The sequence below is a fragment of the Castor canadensis genome, chromosome 4 (genome assembly GCF_047511655.1).
Source record: "Castor canadensis chromosome 4, mCasCan1.hap1v2, whole genome shotgun sequence".
Lineage (NCBI taxonomy): Eukaryota > Metazoa > Chordata > Mammalia > Rodentia > Castoridae > Castor > Castor canadensis.
This window is the reverse complement of record NC_133389.1, coordinates 169,859,746-169,880,764: the sequence shown is the minus strand read 5'-3', so window position 1 is coordinate 169,880,764 and position 21,019 is coordinate 169,859,746. Positions and strand designations below refer to the sequence as shown.

General features: G+C 37.7%; 1 long non-coding RNA gene across 2 annotated transcripts in view; it reads right to left on the bottom strand.

The window, feature by feature from the left end:
- Positions 1 to 542: 542 nt before the first annotated feature.
- Positions 543 to 21,019, bottom strand: part of LOC109678817 (uncharacterized) — a 40,072-nt gene continuing 19,595 nt past the window's right edge. For both annotated transcript variants that reach the window (XR_012447390.1, XR_012447391.1), the window contains exons 2-6: positions 17,097 to 17,443; positions 3,845 to 3,947; positions 3,386 to 3,761; positions 1,432 to 1,555; positions 543 to 1,228 (exon numbers count right to left, since the gene is read on the bottom strand). This is a non-coding gene — a long non-coding RNA (uncharacterized lncRNA). The remainder of the gene's footprint in view (positions 1,229 to 1,431; positions 1,556 to 3,385; positions 3,762 to 3,844; positions 3,948 to 17,096; positions 17,444 to 21,019) is intronic.

The window sequence follows — 21,019 nt, the reverse complement described above, 5'->3', positions numbered from 1 at the left end:
GCTGCTTGTGGCCTGATGCACAGGAAGATAACCAAGGTGGTTCCTTAATGAAGTGATACCACCCCCTCCAGAATTCCTGCCTTTCTTCTAATATTTTGAACAAGATGGCAGAGGGATTGTCAGCTCTACATTTAGCCCTTTGGGCTTTCCTTTCTTGTGCTGACTTGACCATTCAAGACTCTGTTTTCTTTTGGACCTGCAAAGGTCATTGATAACTTCAGAACGGAATTCCTAGAGTAAAACTTCCACTAAAAAATGAATCTGAACATTTTGGGAAGAGATGGAGCCTGTGCCTCTGGACAGCACATCTGAACCTGCAGCTTTGGACCGGCAACATGTGTGTTCTGTGGCAGAACACACAAGCAGACAAGGATGGCAAAGGCAGTGGCTGGCCTTTCTGCAGTAAATCCAACCCAGTTCCATGAAAGATATGAGCTCCACCAGACTCGGGACCTCAAGTCACCACTTCCTCAAGATTTTTTTTTTTCAATCAAGGAAGGACAATAGAATATACTTTTTCTATAGACAAAAATTTTCTTTTCTAAAAAAATTTATTTATTTTTATTGTTATTGAACTGGGTGTACATTGTGACATTTACAAAAGTTCTCACAGTATATCATAGTTGAATTCATCCTCTCCATCATTCTCCTTTTTACCCTCTCTCCTCATTCCTGGAATAGTTTCAATGTGTCTTGTTTTTCCATTTACATACATGCGCACAAAGTATTTCCACCACATTAATCCTCATACACCATTACCTTGTATCCTCCCCCTCCCACCGTACCTATCTATCCCCCTTCAGACAGGACCTGTTTTGCCTTCCTGTTCTATGTTTTTGTATAAAAAAAGACTTTTTGTTTGTTTAAGATAGCTATACAGGGTGTTTCATTGTGACATTTCCATGTATGTATGTATTATAACCCAAATTGGCTCACCTCCTCTATTTTTCTCCTTCCTACCTTAGTGCCTTCTTATGGTGACTTCAACAGGTTTAAAAATTCTATATTCATTCTTGTATTGGAAATACATCAGCCATATTTCATCGTCTTAACTTCCTTCTTTTGCCCTCCCTCACTCATATGTGACCTTCGTATAACCTGTTTTTCATAATATTGCTGTATTTGTATTAGGTCTGTATTCCACACATGAGAGAAAACACGTGATGTTCGGCCTTCTGTGCCGGGCTAACTTCACTGAAAATGATGTTCTCCAGTTCCATCCATTTACCTGCAAATGACAAAATTTCATTCTTCTTTAAAACTGAATAAAAGATCTAAAAACTAAGCATTAAGCATTTGAATCACTCACACAAATATACACATAAACACACACACACACACACACACCCCGAAAACAAACACGCACACACACACACCCCAAAAACAAAAGCAGGGAAGGATAGGGGATGATGATAATAAAGGAACATTTACTTTGGACAATTGGACATGGATGAGTTTTTTCATGGCTTGACTTATGTTGGTAATTCTTTCCACTCAAAGCTGTTATTAGGAAAGCTTCAGAGCCACTGTGAACTCTTCTGTTCAATCTGCTGCTCTGGAAAAGGAGACAGGAGGAGGCAACTGTATTAAGTTTTCAATGAAAGAAAAAAAATGTCCTTAGTCTGAGGCTGAGAGTCGCCTTTTTTTTTCATTTTTTTGTAGGCAAAAATGTGTAGACACCTGGAACCCTGTAGAAACCTTTTGATGGATATTTCTGCTCCACTGATCTTGAAATTAAATATGTGTTCATGATCCTTAACTTACTGAGATCAACCCCTCACACTGCCAAAAAATGACCTCACAAAGGACTTAAAGGTACATGGCTTAAGCTGAGAGAGGATGGGAGAAATCTGGATAGAGTGCAAAGTGCACCACGGGAGTGCATTCCATTACTGCTCTTGTAACTGTCACTGCAAATGAGTTTTTTCATCACTTGTCAGCCAAAGCAAAGAGGGAACTCCACTGGCTGGCAAAGATGACATTAGCATTTCATCAAACAGCGCTCCACAACTTCATCCTGTCATTCAAACTAAGCAACAGCAACTTTCCTATTAAATTCACATTGAACAGATTAAAGTAAACTTTTTGTTTTTTATATGGACAGTTTTGGATGTTTTTGCATATCTTTTCAACAATTTTGCATATTGTTTTCAAGAATGGCCATTAACTTTTGCTTAAAAAGTAAGAAGGAAACCTAACCATAATGATCGCTTTTATATCCTGTAGAAATAAAAAATTAATTTCCTTTATTGAAAATAGTGTAAAATATTGTGGACTGATGTTTATATGCTTTTCCTGGGGTATTTATATATCATAATTTCCCTTGGCTTCTCAAAGTGGTACTGTAACCTAAAATGGTAAGAAACTATGCAGAGTCAGGGATGGTGGTGCAATTCTAGCATTCAGGGGGCTGAGGTGGGAGGACCTCAAGTTTGAGGCCAGCCTGGACTATATGGGGAGATCATGTGTCTGTACAAAAGGAGGGGAGGAAGGGAGGGAGGGAAAAGGGGAGGAAGTAGGGAAGGAAGGAAGGAAGGAAGAAGGAGAGAGGAAGGGAGGGATGGAAGGAAAGAGGGAAGGAAGAAAAGAAGAATGAATGAAAAGGGAGGAAGGGAGGGAAAGAGGAAGGGAAGGAAGGAGGAAGTAAGGAAGGGAGGAAAGAGGGAGGGAGGGAGGGAAGGAAAGAAAGAAAAGAAATTTAACAGTGAAGTTTCAGGAATTTTTCAATAACAAAAGCAAGATTTGTGAAGTATCCAGCTCTAAAACCTCACAATACAAACTTGCAGAATACACTTGAAGAAGTAAAAAATCCGATGTTGCCAGGTGCTGGTGGCTCATGCCTGTTATCCTACTGACTCATGAGGCAGAGATTAGGAGGATCATGGGTTGAAGCCAGCCCAGGCAAATAGTTTGTGAGACCCTTTCTCAAAAACACCCATCACAAAAAAAGTGGGGGCTGATGGAGTAACTCAAGGTGTAGGTTCTGAGTTCAAGCCCGAGTACCTCAAAAATATCCAATGTCTAAACTATAAATTTCTCCCTCTCCCTCCCTTACCCTCTCTCTCTCTTTCTCCCTTCTTTCTATAACAGGGTCTCATGTGGCCCAGGCTGGCTTCAGATTCATGATCCTCTTACCTCAGCTTCTTGAGTGCTGGGATTGCAGGTGTGAGTCACCTGCCCAGTTGGAAAACTATAATTTTTATTGAGGGATAGCTTTTTTTTTTTTTTGCATTGCTGGGGATCAAACCCAGGACCTCTCACATGTAAGGACAGCACTTTACCGCTGAGTTACATCTCCAGTCCAGCCATAATTATTTTTAAGCTATGTAAAGAAAGATGTCATGAATGAAATTGAAGAGCAAATAGTAGATCACAAAATAATTACCTCATATGTAACAGGCCATGTGTTATTTCTGCTTGCACACAAATTCCTCCTACTAATCCTTAAGAGAAACAACCAATGAAAGAATAGACAATTTATAACAGAGAGAGTGTAGGTTATCAAGAGACACTTGCAAATGTGCCTAACCCCATTAGTAGCATGGAATGTTAATTAAGGAAGACAATTTTTCAATTCAGATTGTCATCATGAAGAGAACCACAGGAGCTACTATGGTTGAGCACAGGCCAGAAGTTGGGACTCTAATAGAAAACTGTGGAGAATGTCATTTGCTGCAGTGTTTTCTGAAATTAATCTGGAAACATCTGCTGAAATTAAAATATCCATATGCTTTCAGGGATTTCACTTAGAAGAATGTACCCTATGGAAAGAAAAATCAATAGGTAAGAATACGTATTTAAGAATTTTTAGTACAATACTTGGTATATTGGCAAAAAAATCTACCTTCAAACAATGTGGATGTCCACTGTACAGAATGGGTGGATAACAGTGAGCTCACACTGCATGTTACTGTGCACACTGTGGTTCCGGAGATGTCCAGGATATACTACCAAGAGAAAAAGACAACGTAGAATAATGTGTGTGGTAGAATTCTATTTAAAAAACCAACCAGACTCTCAATGTGTTTATATATTTACTTTTAAACACAGCATTAAGAAAGAGAAATCTATGCATCAAATGTTAGCACCGTTATCAGGGTGGGGTAGATGACTCAACAAGAGTAGAGAACAGGTTATTAAATTTTCTTAAGTGTTTCTGTATCATTTGATTTGTTAAAACATGTGTCAATTTAGTTATACAATAAAGTTTAAGCAAAGCACTGATAGGGAAAATATTCCTTACATCACTACTGACTCATTTTCTTCAGACAGTTCTAGGAATAGAGCCTTAAAAAACCTAAATATCATTAGCAAAAAATGAATGCATCCCCAAGACTCTGAACTCAGCCTCTTCTGCATGCTGAAGTAAATTCCATGCATCTTAAATGGAAATATGTAAATTTCATATGAATTAAAAAGATTTATAGTAAGTGGTTGTTTAAAATGAGTAGACAGAGGATCCAAGATGGTGACGGGGACACAGAAGCAGACAGTGTGAGCTCCATGACTCCAAAACCTCACTGAGACACTGGAGCCACACTTGGCAGAAATAAAGCAGCAAGGAGAATCAAAACTTTGATACCCTGAACCCCTAGCCCATGGAAAGCTTCTCCATGCCACGTTACACTGAGAAAACAGGAGGTCTCCGACCACCACCAAACACCAGCTCCAAACCTGTTTGGGAGACATTCAGCAGACCAAACAGGTGAGCACCAAGCATCATGCACTATTCCCCCCAGCCACCCCTGGGATAAACCAGCATAGCCCCCTGGACAGACTGACCAACCCCCCCTCCACAAAAAAACCTGAACAATATTCAGTAAACAAAAGCTGGAAAGGCAGATGGGCCAACAGCGGGTGGGTTATAAGCTGCTGCCTGAAATAGGGCAGGTAGCGGTCCACAAAGCTCATCTCCTGAGCCAGTGAGCAACATCCAAAGACAAGTGACACTGCAAAACTGAAAAATAATCAGCAAACCATCACAACATGCTGACAGCAGGAGGTTGGCTGATGGATCACTGACCTAACCCCAGAGAAAGGGGGTGAGGCAAAGAAACAAGCCCCCAGTAATCAAGCATGGTGAAAACCCAACTCCAAAGCAGGACAGCTGGTGGGCTACAGAGCTGATTCCGGAATCTGAGGACAACATAAAAACTTAAACTGCCACACCTCACTGAGGGAGGAGCTGACCAAGCAGCTGCCTCTGAAAGGCAGAAGAAAAAAAAAACAAAACACTAGCCAACCACCTGGTGAGAATATGACAGAGCTTCTGTTTAAATACCAACACCAGAATTGGATGCTGAAGGAGTAACACCAGAACTTAAACTAAGACTGAAATTCTATTGTTCCTGAACCTGGAATTTTTTGTTTGTTTGTTTGTCTCTTTGTTTGTTCTGTTTCTTGTTTGTTTGCTCATCTCTTTGGGTTTTTTTTGTTGTTGTTGTTAGTTTTACTATTGTGAATTAGCAAATATTAAATTACATCCAGACCAACACACATACTTAGCTACAAACCCAATACAGCCACAAAACAAAATTAAACCAAGGGAAAGAAAACAGGTGACTGAAACCACCAACTAGCCTATCAAAAACATAGTTGCACAGTACCAAGTGGAGTGATGGGAAGATGAAAATGGGTGGAAGCCATTCTCCCCCAAAAAATAATTTAATATGGGATTCAGGGGAAATAAAGAAAATGGAAACAGAGAACACTATAAAGAGAGATAAATGAATTAAAGACTAAAAATAGACATACCCATGGTATGGAAACCCTCAGAAAAAAAGAATGAAACAGGAATACAAGTCACAATGGAAAGGCACTCCAGAGAGGGTGAGGGCAGGGGGGAGAAATGACCCAAGCATTGTATGCACATATGAATAATAAAAAAAATTTTAAGGAAAAAAAAAAGAAGAAAGAAAGGCACTCCAGGAGACTAGAACAAGCGGAAGACAGAATCTCAGAACTTGAAGATAAAATGGAAATTAAAGGAAAAACTGAAGAGCTATTAGTCAAACAACTCAAGACCTGCGAAAGGAATATGCAAGAACTCACTGACTCCATCAAAAGACCAAACCTGAGAATCATGGGCATAGAAGAAGGAGAAAAGATGCAAGCAAAAGGGATTCATAATATATTCAACAAAATAGAAACAGAAAATTTCCCAAACTTAGAGAAAGCTATGCCCATTCAGGTACAGGAAGCTGCCAGGACACCAAACAGACTTGACCAAAATAGAACTACCCCACGACATATTATCATTAAAACAACAAGCACAGAGAATAGAGAAAAAATATTGAAGGCTGTAAGAGAGAAAAAATAAATAACATACAAAGGTAAACCCATCAAAATCACAGCAGATATCTCAACGGAAACCTTAAAAACAAGAGCATGGAGTGAGGAATTCTGGGTACTGAATAAAAATAACTTCAATCCTAGGATACCCTACCCAGCAAAACTATCACTCAAAATAGATGGAGCAGTAAAAGTCTTCCATGATAAGCAGAAACTAAAACAATATATGACCACCAAGCCACCATTACAAAAGATTCTTCAAGGAATTCTGCACACAGAAATTAAAAGCAAACAAAACCATGAAAGGACAGGCAGCACCAAACCACAGGAAAAGAAAAGACAAGTAATCAGAGAGTAACATTGATTCAGCTGCACACAATCAAACCCTTAAACAACAAAAACAACTACATGACAGGAAACACCACATACCTATCAATACTAACACTGAATGTTAACGGACTTAACTCTACCATCAAAAGACACCATCTGGCAAACTGGATCAAAAAGGAAGATCCAACAATCTGTTGTTTACAGGAGACCCATCTTATTGACAGAAATAAGCACTGGCTTAGGGTGAAAGATTGGAAGAAGATTTACCAAGCCAATGGACCCCGAAAACAGGCAGGAGTAGCAATACTTATCTCAGACAAAGTAGACTTCAAACTTACATTGATCAAACGAGATAAAGGACACTCCATACTAATAAAAGGGGAAGTACACAAAAAGGAAATAATTATCAACCTATATGCACCCAATCTCAGTGCACCCAATTTCGTCAAACATACTTTAAAGGACTTAAAAGCACATATAGACTCCAATACAGTGGTAGTAGGAGACTTTACTATCCCCCTATCACCAATAGATAGGTCATTCAAACAAAAAATCAATAAAGAAATTCTAGAACTAAATCACACCATAGATCAAATGGACCTAGTTGATGTCTACAGAGTATTTCATCCAACTCCTGCACAACATACATTCTTCTCAGCAGCCCATGGAACTGTTTCTAAAATTGATCATATCTTAGGGCACAAAGCAAGTCTCAAGAAATATAAGAAAACAGAAATAATCCCATGCATTCTATCTGATCATAATGCATTAAAACTAGAAATCAACAACAAAAACAACAGTAAAAAGACATGCAAACAACTGGAAGCTGAACAACACATTGCTCAAAGATCAATGGGTCATTGATGAAATAAAAGAGGAAATTAAAAGGTTCCTGAAAGTTAATGAAAATGAAAACGTGATCTACCAGAACCTATGGGACACAGCAAAGGCAGTCCTGAGAGGAAAGTTCATAGCCATGAGTGCGTATATTAAAAGGACAGAAAGATCTCAAATCAATGACCTAAGGCTACACCTCAAACTCCTAGAAAAACAAGAACAAACAAAACCCAAAACAAGCAGAAGGAGAGAGATAATAAAAATAAGGGCTGAAATTAATGAAATGGAAACAAACAAAAAAAACCATACAAAGAATCAACGAAACAAAAAGATGGTTCTTTGAAAGAATAAACAGGATTGACAGACCCCTGGCAAACCTGACTAAAATGAGGAGAGAAAAACCCCAAATCAGTAAAGTCAGAAATGCAAATGGGGAGATAACAACAAACACCACAGAAACGCAGGGAATCATCAGAGACTACTTTGGGAACCTATAATCCAATAAATTTGAAAATCTTGATGAAATGGACAAATTTCTAGATATTTATGACCACCCAAAATTGAACCAAGAAGATATTAATCACCTGAATAGATCTATAACACAAAATGAAATTGAAGCAAAAATGAAGAGCCTCCCAAAAAAGAAAAGTCCAGGACCGGATGGATTCTCAGCTGAATTCTATCAGACCTTTAAAGAAGAACTGATACCAACCCTCCTTAAACTGTTCCATGAAATAGAAAGGGAAGGGACACTGCCTAACTCATTTTATGAAGCCAGTATTATACTCATCCCAAAACCAGGCAAAGACACCTCCAAAAAAGGAGAACTGTAGGCCAATCTCCTTAATGAACATTGATGCAAAAATCCTCAACAAAATAATGGCAAACCGAATTCAGCAACACATCAAAAAGATCATTCACCATGACCAAGTAGGCTTCATCCCAGGGATGCAGGGGTGGTTCAACATATGAAAATCAATAAACGTAATAAACCACATTAACAGAAGCAAAGACAAAAACCACTTGATCATCTCAATAGATGTAGAAAAAGCCTTTGATAAGATCCAACACCACTTTATGCTAAAAGCTCTAAGAAAATTAGGAATAGAAGGAAAGTACCACAATACTATAAAAGCTATATATGACAAACCTATAGCCAACATCATATACTTAATGGAGAAAAAGTGAAACCATTTCCCCTACAATTAGGAATGAGTCAAGGATGCTCACTATCTCCACTCCTATTCAACATAGTCCTGGAATTCCTAGCCAGAGCAATTAGGCAAGAAGAAGAAATAAAAGGAATACAAATAGGTAAAGAAACTGTCAAAATATCCCTATTTGCAGACGACATGATCCTATATCTTAAAGACCCAAAAAACTCTACCCCAAAACTCCTAGACTCCATAAACAGCTATAGCAAGGTGGCAGGATACAAAATAAACTTACAAAATCATTAGCTTTTCTATACACTAACAACCAAAAATTTGAGAAAGAATATATGGAAACAATTCCATTTACAATAGCCTCAAAAAAATCAAATACCTACGAGTAAACTTAACAAAGGATGTGAAAGACCTCTACAAGGAGAACTACAAACCACTGAAGAAAGAGATTGAGGAAGACTATAGAAAGTGGAGAGATCTCCCATGCTCATGGATTGGTAGAATCAACATAGTAAAAATCGCTATACTACCAAAAGCAATCTACATGCTCATAAAAATCCCAATGACATTCATCACAGAGATTGAAAAATCCACCCTAAAGTTCATTTGGAAACATAAGAGACTACAAATAGCCAAGGCAATGCTCAGCAAAAAGAGCAATGCTGGAGGTATCACAATACCTGACTTCAAACTATATTACAAAGCCATAGCAATAAAAACAGCATGGTACTGGCACAAAAACAGACATGAAGACCAGTGGAACAGAATAGAGGACCCGGATATGAATCCACACAGCTATGCCCACCTTATTTTTGACAAAGGTGACAAAGATATATGTTGGAGAAAAGACAGCCTCTTCAACCAATGTTGCTGGGAAAAGCGGTTATCTGCCTGCAAAAAAACTGAAACTAGATCCGTGTTTATCACCCTGTACTAGTATCAACTCAAAAATGGATCAAGTACCTTAATATCAGACCCTAAACTATGTAGTACAGGGAAGAGCAGGAAACACTCTGGAAGCAATAGGTATAGGCAAAGACTTCCTCAATAGAACCCCAGCAGCTCAGCAATTAAGAGAAAGGATGGACAAATGGGACTACATAAAATTAAAAAGCTTCTGCACAACAAAATAAATGGTCTCTAAACTGAAGAGACAACCCACAGAGTAGGAGAAAACATTTGCTAGCTATACATCAGACAAAGGACTGATAACCAGAAAATACAGGGAACTTAAAAAACTAAACTCTCCCAAAATCAATGAACCAATAAAGAAATGGGCAAGTGAACTAAATAGAACTTTCTCAAAAGAAATTCAAATGGCCAAAAAACACATGAAAAAATGTTCACCATCTCTAGCAATAAAGGAAATGCAAATTAAAACCACACTAAGATTCCACCTCACCCCTGTTAGAATAGCCATCATCAAAAACACCACTGACAACAGGTGTTGGCGAGGATGTGGGGAAAAAGGAACCCTCTTACACTGTTGGTGGGAATGCAAGCTAGTGCAACCACTCTGGAAAAAAATATGGAGGCTCCTTAAAAGTCAAAACATAGATCTGCCATATGATCCAGCAATTCCACTCCTGGGGATCTACCCAAAGGAATGCGACACAGATTACTCCAGAGGCACCTGCACACCCATGTTTATTGCAGTGCTATTCACAATAGCCAAGTTATGGAAACAGCCAAGATGCCCCACCACTGACAAATGGATTAAGAAAATGTGGTGTCTATACACAATGGAATTCTACTCAGCCATGAAGAAGAATGAAATCTTATCATTCACAAGTAAATGGATGGAACTGGAGAAAATCATCCTGAGTGAGGTTAGCCAGGCTCAGAAGACCAAAAATTGTATGCTCTCCCTCATATGCAAACTTTAGATCTAGGGCAAATACAGCAATGTGGTTGGACTTGGGTCACACGCTAAAGAGAGAGCACATACGGGAGGAATGGGGATGGGTAGGAAACCTGAAACTTGAAAGTGTTTGATGTCCCCACTGCAGAGGAACTAATACAGAAACCTTAAAGCGACAGTGGTCAATATGGGAAGGTGACCGGGAAGTAGGGAGAAGTCAGGTAGAAGTGAATCAATTCAGGTTGTAATACACTTGTGCATGGAAGCAATGCGAAGAATCTTTCTGTATAGCTATCCTTATCTCAACTAGCAAAAATGCTTTGTCTTTCTTATTGTTGCTTATGTCTTCTCTTCAATGAAATTGGAGAGAAGGTCTGCCTGGAAGTGAGAGGGGTGGGAGGTAGAGGGAGGGGGCAGATGGTGGGTGGTGGGGGTAGAAATGACCCAAACGATGTATGCACATATGAATATATGAATAAAGAAAAAAATTAAGTAGGCATTTTAAAATAGTAAAATATAGATAATAGGAAAATATCTCTATAATTCTAATGAAGACTTACTAAAAACTATCCAAAGAATAAGTGCAACAATTATTTAGAAAGAATTTAAATTTCCTGTTAGAAATGATAGCTATGTTACTATAATAAATGAAATATTACTATGGTTGAAATTATATTTGTGAAGATTGTATAAAAACTTGGAAAATGAAATGGCTATAATATTATTTTTTAAAAGTAGGATACAAAATTCTGAATTCTTGTTTTCACAAGCAAGGAAAATAACATCAATAATATCACAACTTTTGTATTAAAAAAAGAACAAAAGGAAATTGACTAAAATGTCAAGAAGAGGTTGTCACTGGGAGTTGAATATGTGAGATTTTTTTCCTATTTTCTGTATTTTCCAAGTATTCTGAAATAATTGTTATAACTATATTATATTATGTTATTATAAATGTATTCGAGCTTTATGTAGGCATATTTAGGGATTTATTTGTTAATATTTTAGGAGAAATAGTACTACCTTATTTTTATGGCATATAAAGTATTATGTATATATATATTATATATATAATATATATATACAATGATTTTATTTAAACCCTTACTAAATGTAGTATGTTTGAGCCTAAATAACATTTTTTGGTAAATGATTACTAAGTACTAGTACTGCTAGCACTAAGTACTGATGCTATTAAATAGCAACAATTATTTCGAGGTAAAGTGCTCTATATTGTAATGCAAGGAACAGTGCATATATAATTTAGGTTGTTCACATTTGCATTTTTATATATTTACTTTATATAATAAAGTTATGTATAGTATGAATAAATGATTTTGTAGCATGATTATTACATATAGTCCTTTATCCTTTAATGATAGCAACTTTTACTTGGTAAATAATAATTTTGAGGGATAAAGTGCTAAATATTTTAAAATAATAAATAATATCTGAACAGTTAATCTTATTTTATAATTGTATGAAATATTTATTTCATGGAGCTCAGTGCTGTAACCTCACCGATAACCCACTACGATTCATTAAAAGTGTGGAATTTCAGCCTCCACTAACTAACCTTGCAGTTCTGTGTTGATATTCCTGTGCAGTCAGCTAAAGCAGTTTCTGTTTACACCATCTAAGACCTTTGAAAAAGCCACTGTGTGGCTTTTTCAAACGGGGAGGGGCTCAAGTGGTAGAGCACCTGTCTTGCAAGTGCAAGGCCCTGAGCGCAAACCCCAGTATGGTAAAAAAAAAAAAAGCATATTAACAGTCAGGGAAGAAGCATGATTCTGTAATTCAGCATACTCTACCATTAATATCATGTTAGGGTAAAAAAAATACTATGAGAACTGATATAATACAGAAGAAAGTAAGGAGAAATACACTTTTTGCTTATATCCAAAAGGGGGTCTTCCAGCCCTCTTCCCAAAGCAGATACCAAAATCAGCAGATGCTCAAGTGTGTACAAAACGCAGTGGCTTTTACATACCATGTACATATAGCTGTGTTTACATGCTACATGAATGTAGTCATCTGCATACTACATACATGTGGTATCTACATACAACCTGTGCCCACCCTCCTGTACACTTTCAGTCATCTCTAGAGTGCTTGTAATACTAATTCAACATAAACTCTATGTAAATAGCTGTTATACTATATTGCTTAGGGAATCATGACAAGAAGAAAAATTTGTACATGTTCAGCACAGACCCAATTTTAAAAAATGGCATTTTCCCTCTGAGGTTGATTTTATCTACAGATGTAGAATCTGTGGATCCTAGGACCTGTGGTGCTGTCTTTTACAGTTTTCCTGGACTATCATTTGACGTTTCTTCATTCCCCACAGTGTAAATAGAGACCATCTCTGTAAATGATCATGGTATTTAGAAAAATAATGAAAAGATAATAGAAGTATTCCTACCTGATCCCTGTATGTATGTATGTATGTATGTATGTACGTATGTTGAACATTGGTGAGATCTTTATCACGCCCATTTGCCAGCAAAGTCAGCAATGAGGAGATGGGTGAACTGATGATACAAGGTGCAGGTCCCTTACCAGCACCTCTCCAAGACTGTCTTCTTGCTTTTTCAATATACTTCTAATTCACTAGAACAAGAGACACTGATATTAACATGATGTCTGGGTTCTCACCAGCCTCCAAGAAATAGATTCCACCTTGAGTCGACAGGGAACCCAGTAAAGCATCCTCTTTTCTCCATGTAGCCCTTTCACGCATCACAGTCTAAAGATCATCTCCTCCTGGTCCTCTAAAGCTCCAGTAAGGAAAGCTCCATTCTCCATTTCCCTGGGTATGATGCTGGATGGAAACTGCAGTACACCATCTAGAATTCCATGTTGCACTTCTTGAGTGACCAGAGTTCTATTCTAACTCAGTACAGAGACGCTGACAATTTCTACTAAATCATAGTGTAGTTTTTTGTTTTGTTTTGTCTTTCTTCCACTGCTCAGCTAGGGGGACACAGTCCAGGTGCAGCACTTCCTATCCTCATGGCATCTTTTATCACTGGGCTCGTCTCTGATGAAAGCAATTTCAATGGCTAGCATCATCTGACCAGGACGTGACTGGGACCTTCCCCAGGTGTACAGATTCTCTTTCTGACCTTGATTTAAATATCAAGCATATCTGGATTTTGCAGAGAAAAAAGTCAGGAGTAAATGTGGCTTTAATATTTGAGTGTAGGGCAGACACTTTGGCCAATTTATTTTAAAAAGTTAAGCTGAATATTGGTAGAATTCATCTCACTCAGTCAAGTGACTCAATCAAGTCTTTCCTTCATAACTAACTGTAACAAAGAGATTCTATTTTGCCCAGAAGTTTTCATCCTTTCTTTGACTATTATAGGCTAAATACCAATTCTCAATCTATAAATGTAAAAGGTAAAAGTACCTTAAAGGGTTTTTTTGGCTTAATTGAAAAGCCATAATGAGGACAATAATATTAGCTGATAAAAATCTCTACATGAAGACCTCTTTGTTCTAAGTTTGTAGAGACAGCCATTTCACATCTGGCAATTATTTACATGAGTAATTAAAGGAGCAAGACAAGATTTATTGCTTATTCTTGACTCCCTTGAAAACTGTACCACTTGAGGCAGAGGTGTATTACTTCTGCCTCGATGGGTTTTGACTCCCCTGTGTACATTGGTCATCCTGCAAACTGGAAACCAGCCATCTCCATTAAAGAGCCACATCATTCCTTCTTGTCATAATAACGTCTCTTCCTCTTGAACACACATTCAATTTCAAGAGCCACGGGTCTTGAGACCTGTCACATTTGTATATGTGACAGTCATTGTCATTGAAGCAAGCTTTAAAAACAGTAATAAATATTTGATTTCACTACTCCACAAAATGCCAGTCTTTTAAAACGTCAGGAAACTAGAGGAAACGTGAGATCATTATCAGTAAAGCAGTTACATCTTTAGAAAAAAATCAGGTGACTAAAATCATTTGTCAGTATGGTTTGCATTTGTAGCAATGATTGATGAATGAGTTGCCCATTACTGCCGTTCCATAGGATACTCCTACTGTGTTCTGAGGCGTTCGATAATGCACATTTTAATCAGTGATTTCTTTTCTCTGAAACTGAAATGCCAATATGATTTGAAGTGTGTTTGCTGAGGATAGAATTCATCAGAGCCTCTCAGTAGCAGAACTAACATAGAAGGTGACAGTCTGCTTGCCATGCAAGACTTGTAGGTCAATTAAACCAGCTGCTGTGCAATGCTCAGTCTTCAGGAGAGAGAACTGTCAAGAGTCCCCTCTACTCACAAATAACTTCCTGGTCTCCTATATAGTTCATGTTGAGTATGGCTATTATCAATTTAGATAAATCTAAATTAACTGATACTTCAGTTTTTATTTTATGCTCAGACCTTGCCTCTCTTGGCATCACTCACACTTTATACCAGCTTTGCTCCTTCATAGCTAACAAGCACAGTATAGGAATCAGACAGTTCTGTTTGAAACCAAATTACCACTTGCTAGATGTAAGACTCGATGTAAATCACCTAACTGAGCGTCAGAGTTTTCTTTAACTGTAAAATGAGTATTCAAGGAAGCGATACCTCCAAAGTTCTAGGAAAAAAAAGGAATTCATCAAATAAGAACCATTCTTTTGTCTTTGGAGACCCAGATCCAGCCTAGTTCAATGTCTGGATTATTTTATATTTAAGGGATGTACAAGTTCATCTTTGTGTGCTCCTTTGGGAGAAATATTCCATAAACCTTCTAGCTTTTCTGTAATAAGTCTTTATAAGTTTTTAAATGAAGCAGGCTAGAAAATCCTTACCTTCTTTATTATCCAAGATGGCATCCACATGTCAAGCACACATTTCTTAACCCCCCTCCAGAAATTCCATTAAAATTATAGAATAGGAATGAAAGGGAAATAAAAGCTAAGCTATCCAGAGGGAACCTTCACAGATGAGAGAGCAACAAATTTCTAGAAGACAGCAGCAAATCAAAGGGGATTAAAAAAAAAAAAAAGCTAAAGGATAACCCTAAGCAAAAAAGGGAAATGCTAGCATCACAATACCTGATTTCAGAATTATATTACAGAGCTACCATAAAAAAACCAGCATGGGACTGGCACAAAAACAGACACACAGAACAATGGAAATGAATAGAAGACCCAGAAATAAACCCACACAGCTACAGCCACATGATTCTCGACAAAATTGTCAAAAACAATTACAATTACATTGGAAAGAAGACAGACTCTTCAACAAATGGTGCTGAAAAAACTGGATATTTGCTTGTAGAAGATCAAAACTAGAGTTCTAGCTCTCATCTGTACAAAAGTCAATTCAAAATGTATCAAAGATCTTAAATTAAGGCCTAAAAATTGAAACTACTAGAGGAAAATGTAGGGAAAACAAAGTTTTGTACAGGCAAGGGCTTCTGAATAGAACTCTAGTAACTCAGGAAATAATAGCAAGAATTGACAAATGGGATCGTGTCCAATTAAAAAGCGTCTGTACAGTAAATGAGACAGTTACCAGAATGAAGAGACAGCCTACAGAATGGGAAGAAATATTTGTTGGCTATTCATCTGGCATGGGATTCATATACAAAATATACAAGAACTCAAACAATTAAGCATCAATAGAACAAATAATACAATTAATAAATCTCAAATGAATTGAACCAAGAATTCTCAAGAAGTACAAATGGCTAATAAATACATGAAAAATATTCAACATCCTTAGCAAGTCAGAACTACATTGAGATTCCATCTCACCCCAACCAGAATGGCTATCATCAAGATAACAGCAACAAATGCTGTAGAGGATGTGTGGGGGAGAAGGTGTGGAATGAGCCCTCAAACACCATTAGTGTAAACTAGTACAGCCACTATGGAAATCAGTATGGAGACGTTGTTCAAAACACTAAAAATAGAAATATCATATGACTTGGCAATACTGCTCCTAGGTGTAAATCCACAGAAATCTAAGCCAGCTTACTATGGAGACACCTGTACACCCATGTTTATTATGGCACTGTTCACAATAGGTAAGTTATGGACCAGCCTCAGTACCCATTACAGGATGAACAGATAAAAAATATATAGTATATATATACACTACTGAGTATTATTCAGTCATAAAGAAGAATGAAATTACGTTATCTGCAGGAAAATGGATGGAAATGGGGGTCATCACATTAAGTGAAATAAGCCAGACTCAGAACAACAAGTACGGTGGCACATGTATTCTGTTATATGTGGAATCTAGATTTAAAAGAGAGATGGAAGGTAGCAGGAGGATTACTTGGGAGGAGGAAGAGGATCAATGAGGGGAGGAGGCAGGATAAGAGCAGGTGATAGGGCCACTGAAGATGATCATATATCATGAAAAGGACATCACGAAGCCCATTACTCTGTTCAATTAATATATGCTGCTAACAAGTAGCTTGAAGAGACAGCAGCCTAAAGTGTCACAGGAGGCCCCTGCACTGCAGAAGCAAGCCAGTCTCTTCAGCAAGGCTCCAGTGTGGCTCCAGGCTAAGGTATGATAGGTTTGTGAGAAGACAGAGAAGAGCTGAAAACATGAGCTGAAACAAGAAGTTAATTCCTCACTTACCTCTTCTCCCTTTCACAGGCAGTAGATGAGCCATCTAGCATTTGTCCTCAGGGGAAACCCAGACAATTTTCCTCTAAGCGAATGATAGTCCAACCACAATAGAGATGGTCCACATGTTGTAGCTTGGTGTCCCATGGAAAAAGCCACTTCTCACCAGTCAACGATCTTCACATGCCACTTAGTCTTTCTATTAGTTGGAAAAGTTGATCTCGGAGAATATAATTCAGAAATTATAATAATTCAGGTACTGTAAAAGACTTCACAAAAATCTCTGTTCCAGGTGGGATGTAACTCAGTGGCTGAGCACATACTTAGCATACTCAAGGGCCAGGGTTGGATCCTCAGCACTGCAAACAAACGAAATAAGACAGACAGACAGACAAAAAGCAAGAAAGAGCTTTGGTAATATAAATTTAAAAATCAGTAGAATAGTTGGAAGAAGTCAAAGAAACCTCCCAAAAAAGGATAGCAATCATTGCAACAAAACTTCAAAAAATAGGAGAAAAAAGGAGATACAGATCACCAACCTATTCAACTAATAAAAATTCTCATAAGGACCTCCAAGAGCCAAGAAGACTACGTGAAAAAGTGAGGAAGGGAGGGAGGGAGGAAGAGAGGTATGGAGGATGGGAGAAAGGGAGGGAGGGAAGAAGGAAGGAAGGAAGGATAAAGGAAGGAAGGAAGGATGGAACTGTTCCATGCTTTGTTATCAATGTATTATTGCCCCCTCCTCATATTAGGGATTGAGCAAGAACTAAGCGCTCTACCACTTGAACCACACTCCTAGTCCTTGTGCTTTTTTAGTTTGCTTTTTAGATAAGATCTTGTGCTTTTGCCTGGGCTTGCCTAGACCTGTGATCCTCCTATCTCTGCTTCCTGAGTAGCTGAAATTTTAGGCATGAACCACCACACCTGGCTCCAATGTATTTATTTATTTTTTCATGGTACTAGGGCTTGAACTTGAACTTGCTAAGGCCTTATGCTTGCTAGGCAAGAATTCTTCCACTTTAGCCACACCTCTAGCCCTTTGCTTTAGTTGTTTTTCAGATAGGGTCCTGAGTTTTCATCTGGGGCCAGATTCCTCTTACCTGCTCTTCCCTTGTATCTGGGATTACAGGTGTGCTATTACCCAATGCCCAGCTATAATCTTTATGTCCTTTCATATTTCTTAGTTTGGACTCGGGGTGTGTGGCTCAAGTAATAGAGCACTTGTCTAGCAAGTGCAAAGTCCTGGATTCAATCTCTAGCACTGAAAAAAAAATTCTTAGCTTAACCATTTTAAAGACCAAAGCTCAGACATATTATTGGGAAATTTCAGAGCACCAAGTGTGAAAGAATATTCTAAGTCTTCCTGTGAGAAACAACAGTCGCTCATAAGAAATGAGATTCCACTTCTAAGAAAAACAGTTTTGAGCCAAGAGCACCATGCAGAAGTTAGTCTGTGTATCAGTGGGAAATGCTCTTCTTCCTTTTTTGACACTCAAGAATGAAGTTTGCTTTGCATCAATTATTTCTGAAGAATCTGCTAGAAGAACACTAAGAAAAGGGGTAACACAGAATACCAGCAATGAGCCATTAGCCAGAAATATAATGAAAACAAATGTCAAGATGAAAGCTGAACAGCTGTTCTGAAAAAGATCAGTCCAAATTAGAATGGGAAATCAGAGGTTTCCAGGCAGACACTCAAGAAGAGAAGTAAGGAAGGAAAAGAAGAGAAATGGAATAAAACCCAATTCAAGAATGAAGATATTTGGAATACAGGACAGAGTGTATCATTTCTTTTTCATCAGCAAGAATAATAATAGAAAAAGCATTCAAAAAGTAGGATAAATAAGAAATCAATAAAAAATCATAAAGTTCAGCCAGGCATGGTGGTGCATGCCTCTTATCCCAGGAGGAGGATCAAGAGTTTGAGACCAGTCTGGGCTACCTAACAAGTTCAAGGGCAGCCTGAAATTACTAGCAGGACCCTATCTCAAAAAAAAAAAAAAAAAAAACCCAAAACCAAACAAACAAGGACTGGGGATGTGCATGCCTACCACACTCAATGAATTGGCTTCAATTCCCAGAACTGAAAAAAAATTGTCCAGCAACTAAATTGACACGTGGTTTTGAATAATTGATAGAATATTTTAAAAGAGAAGACATTGGTCTTAATGCCTAGAGCACTCTTCCTTTGAGAGTTACAAGGCTCATGACAGCGAACCCACAGAGGGTGTGTGTATTTACAGTACACTAAGTGACTCTGTAATAATACTTCATGGGTCTTTGAAAAACCAAAGGCATGAAAACAAAACTTCTTCCTAAAAGAGTAAAGACTGTTTTTTAGATTTCAACACATGGACTCAACTTTTAGAACAGGCACAAGACTTGGCTTAATTAATGTTCTCAAAACAGAATATAAATTTATCAACATTGACAATGAAAAAGTTGAAGAAGAACAGTAGAAGTCTTCCTTTTCTCACCCACCACACATAACAAAAAGTCAACATTTAATGTCCAAACTTGACAGATCGAGAAGTACATAAATTAAGGATGCCTTAGGTAATCACCAATGGAGCTTAAAATATGGATGATTGACAAATGGCTACAAATAAGGAGGATGACATGGAGGTGGTTCTTTCTCATTATAATTTTTGTCAACTATTTGAAATTTTCAACTATGCCCTTTATACTTGGAATAAAAGAGTATCAACATTTTAAAAATTTAAGTTATCACTTAAAGAAAATAAATTAACAGAGACTCTAAAAATCTTTGGCCTTTGTTAATTGGCTACTTGCCATAGCTATAATGAAATAAAAATGAGGTTCGAGTTAGTTGTGCAGATGTATGTTGAGATAATTCGATAAAGAATTGAAGAATAATACTGTTTTAAAAAGTGTGTGTCAAGTTTGATTTTCTTTTAAATTTATAAATGTTGGTTTAAAACATGGTGAAATGACTCCTTGCTACCTAAGCCTCTGACTAAATGAGATCTTTGCCTTCCCACAATTTCTCTTAAATTTATATGACCCTCAAAGTTTGGCAAAAGCAGTGAAAGTTTTCTGCTTTGATTCTTAAGAGAAGCCAATAAAAAGAAATAAAGGTGTTATTTGAGGGTAAGTGGATGGAATTGGAGGGCATCATGTTAAGTGAAGTAGGCCAGATTCAGAAAGACAAAGGCTTTTCTCTGTGGAAGATAGATCCAAAAGATAAACATACACACAAAATGAAACATGATCATATACAAATGTATGTGTAGAACATGTTTGTAACAGTGGAACTACTCCATGGAACTCAGGGAGGAGGGAAAGGAAAAGAGAATGGCAGATATGGAAATACATAACATCTGTGCAGGTAGATGACATAATGATACATACTGAAAACTGTTGAATAATAGCAGGTAGGAGGGAAGGTGTGAGGGAGAATAATAGAGGGGGCTGAACTGACCAAAGTGCAGTATATTCACAACTGTGATATATTGAGAAACCCCCTTGAACACTCACTTTGGAATAAAAGTGAAAGACAGGAATGTAAAATAGGTACTAAGGGCAGGGGGAAGGTGAATGAGGAGAGGAAGGTGAGGGAATGTGGTTGATGGGGTTAGTGTACAAATATGAAATATAACCATGAGCCCTCTTGCAACTGTGTTAAGTGGGGCAGGGAAGATGTTGAGAGGAAAATGGCGGGGGCGATCTAACCAATGTACAATGTAAGGCTATTCAGAGGTGTCACAATGAATCCCCCCTGCACAATGAATATATGCTAATAAAAATGAAAAAAAAAACCTTCATTGAAATTGTTTCAGAAAAAGTAATGTATTATTGAGTCTAAATAACTATAAATGAACTGCCTACTTCATTTTAAAGCCCATTAAGATAATTTTTATCACAGATTTTTTTTTTTGTGGTAGTAGGGTTTGAACTCAGGGTCTACACCTTGA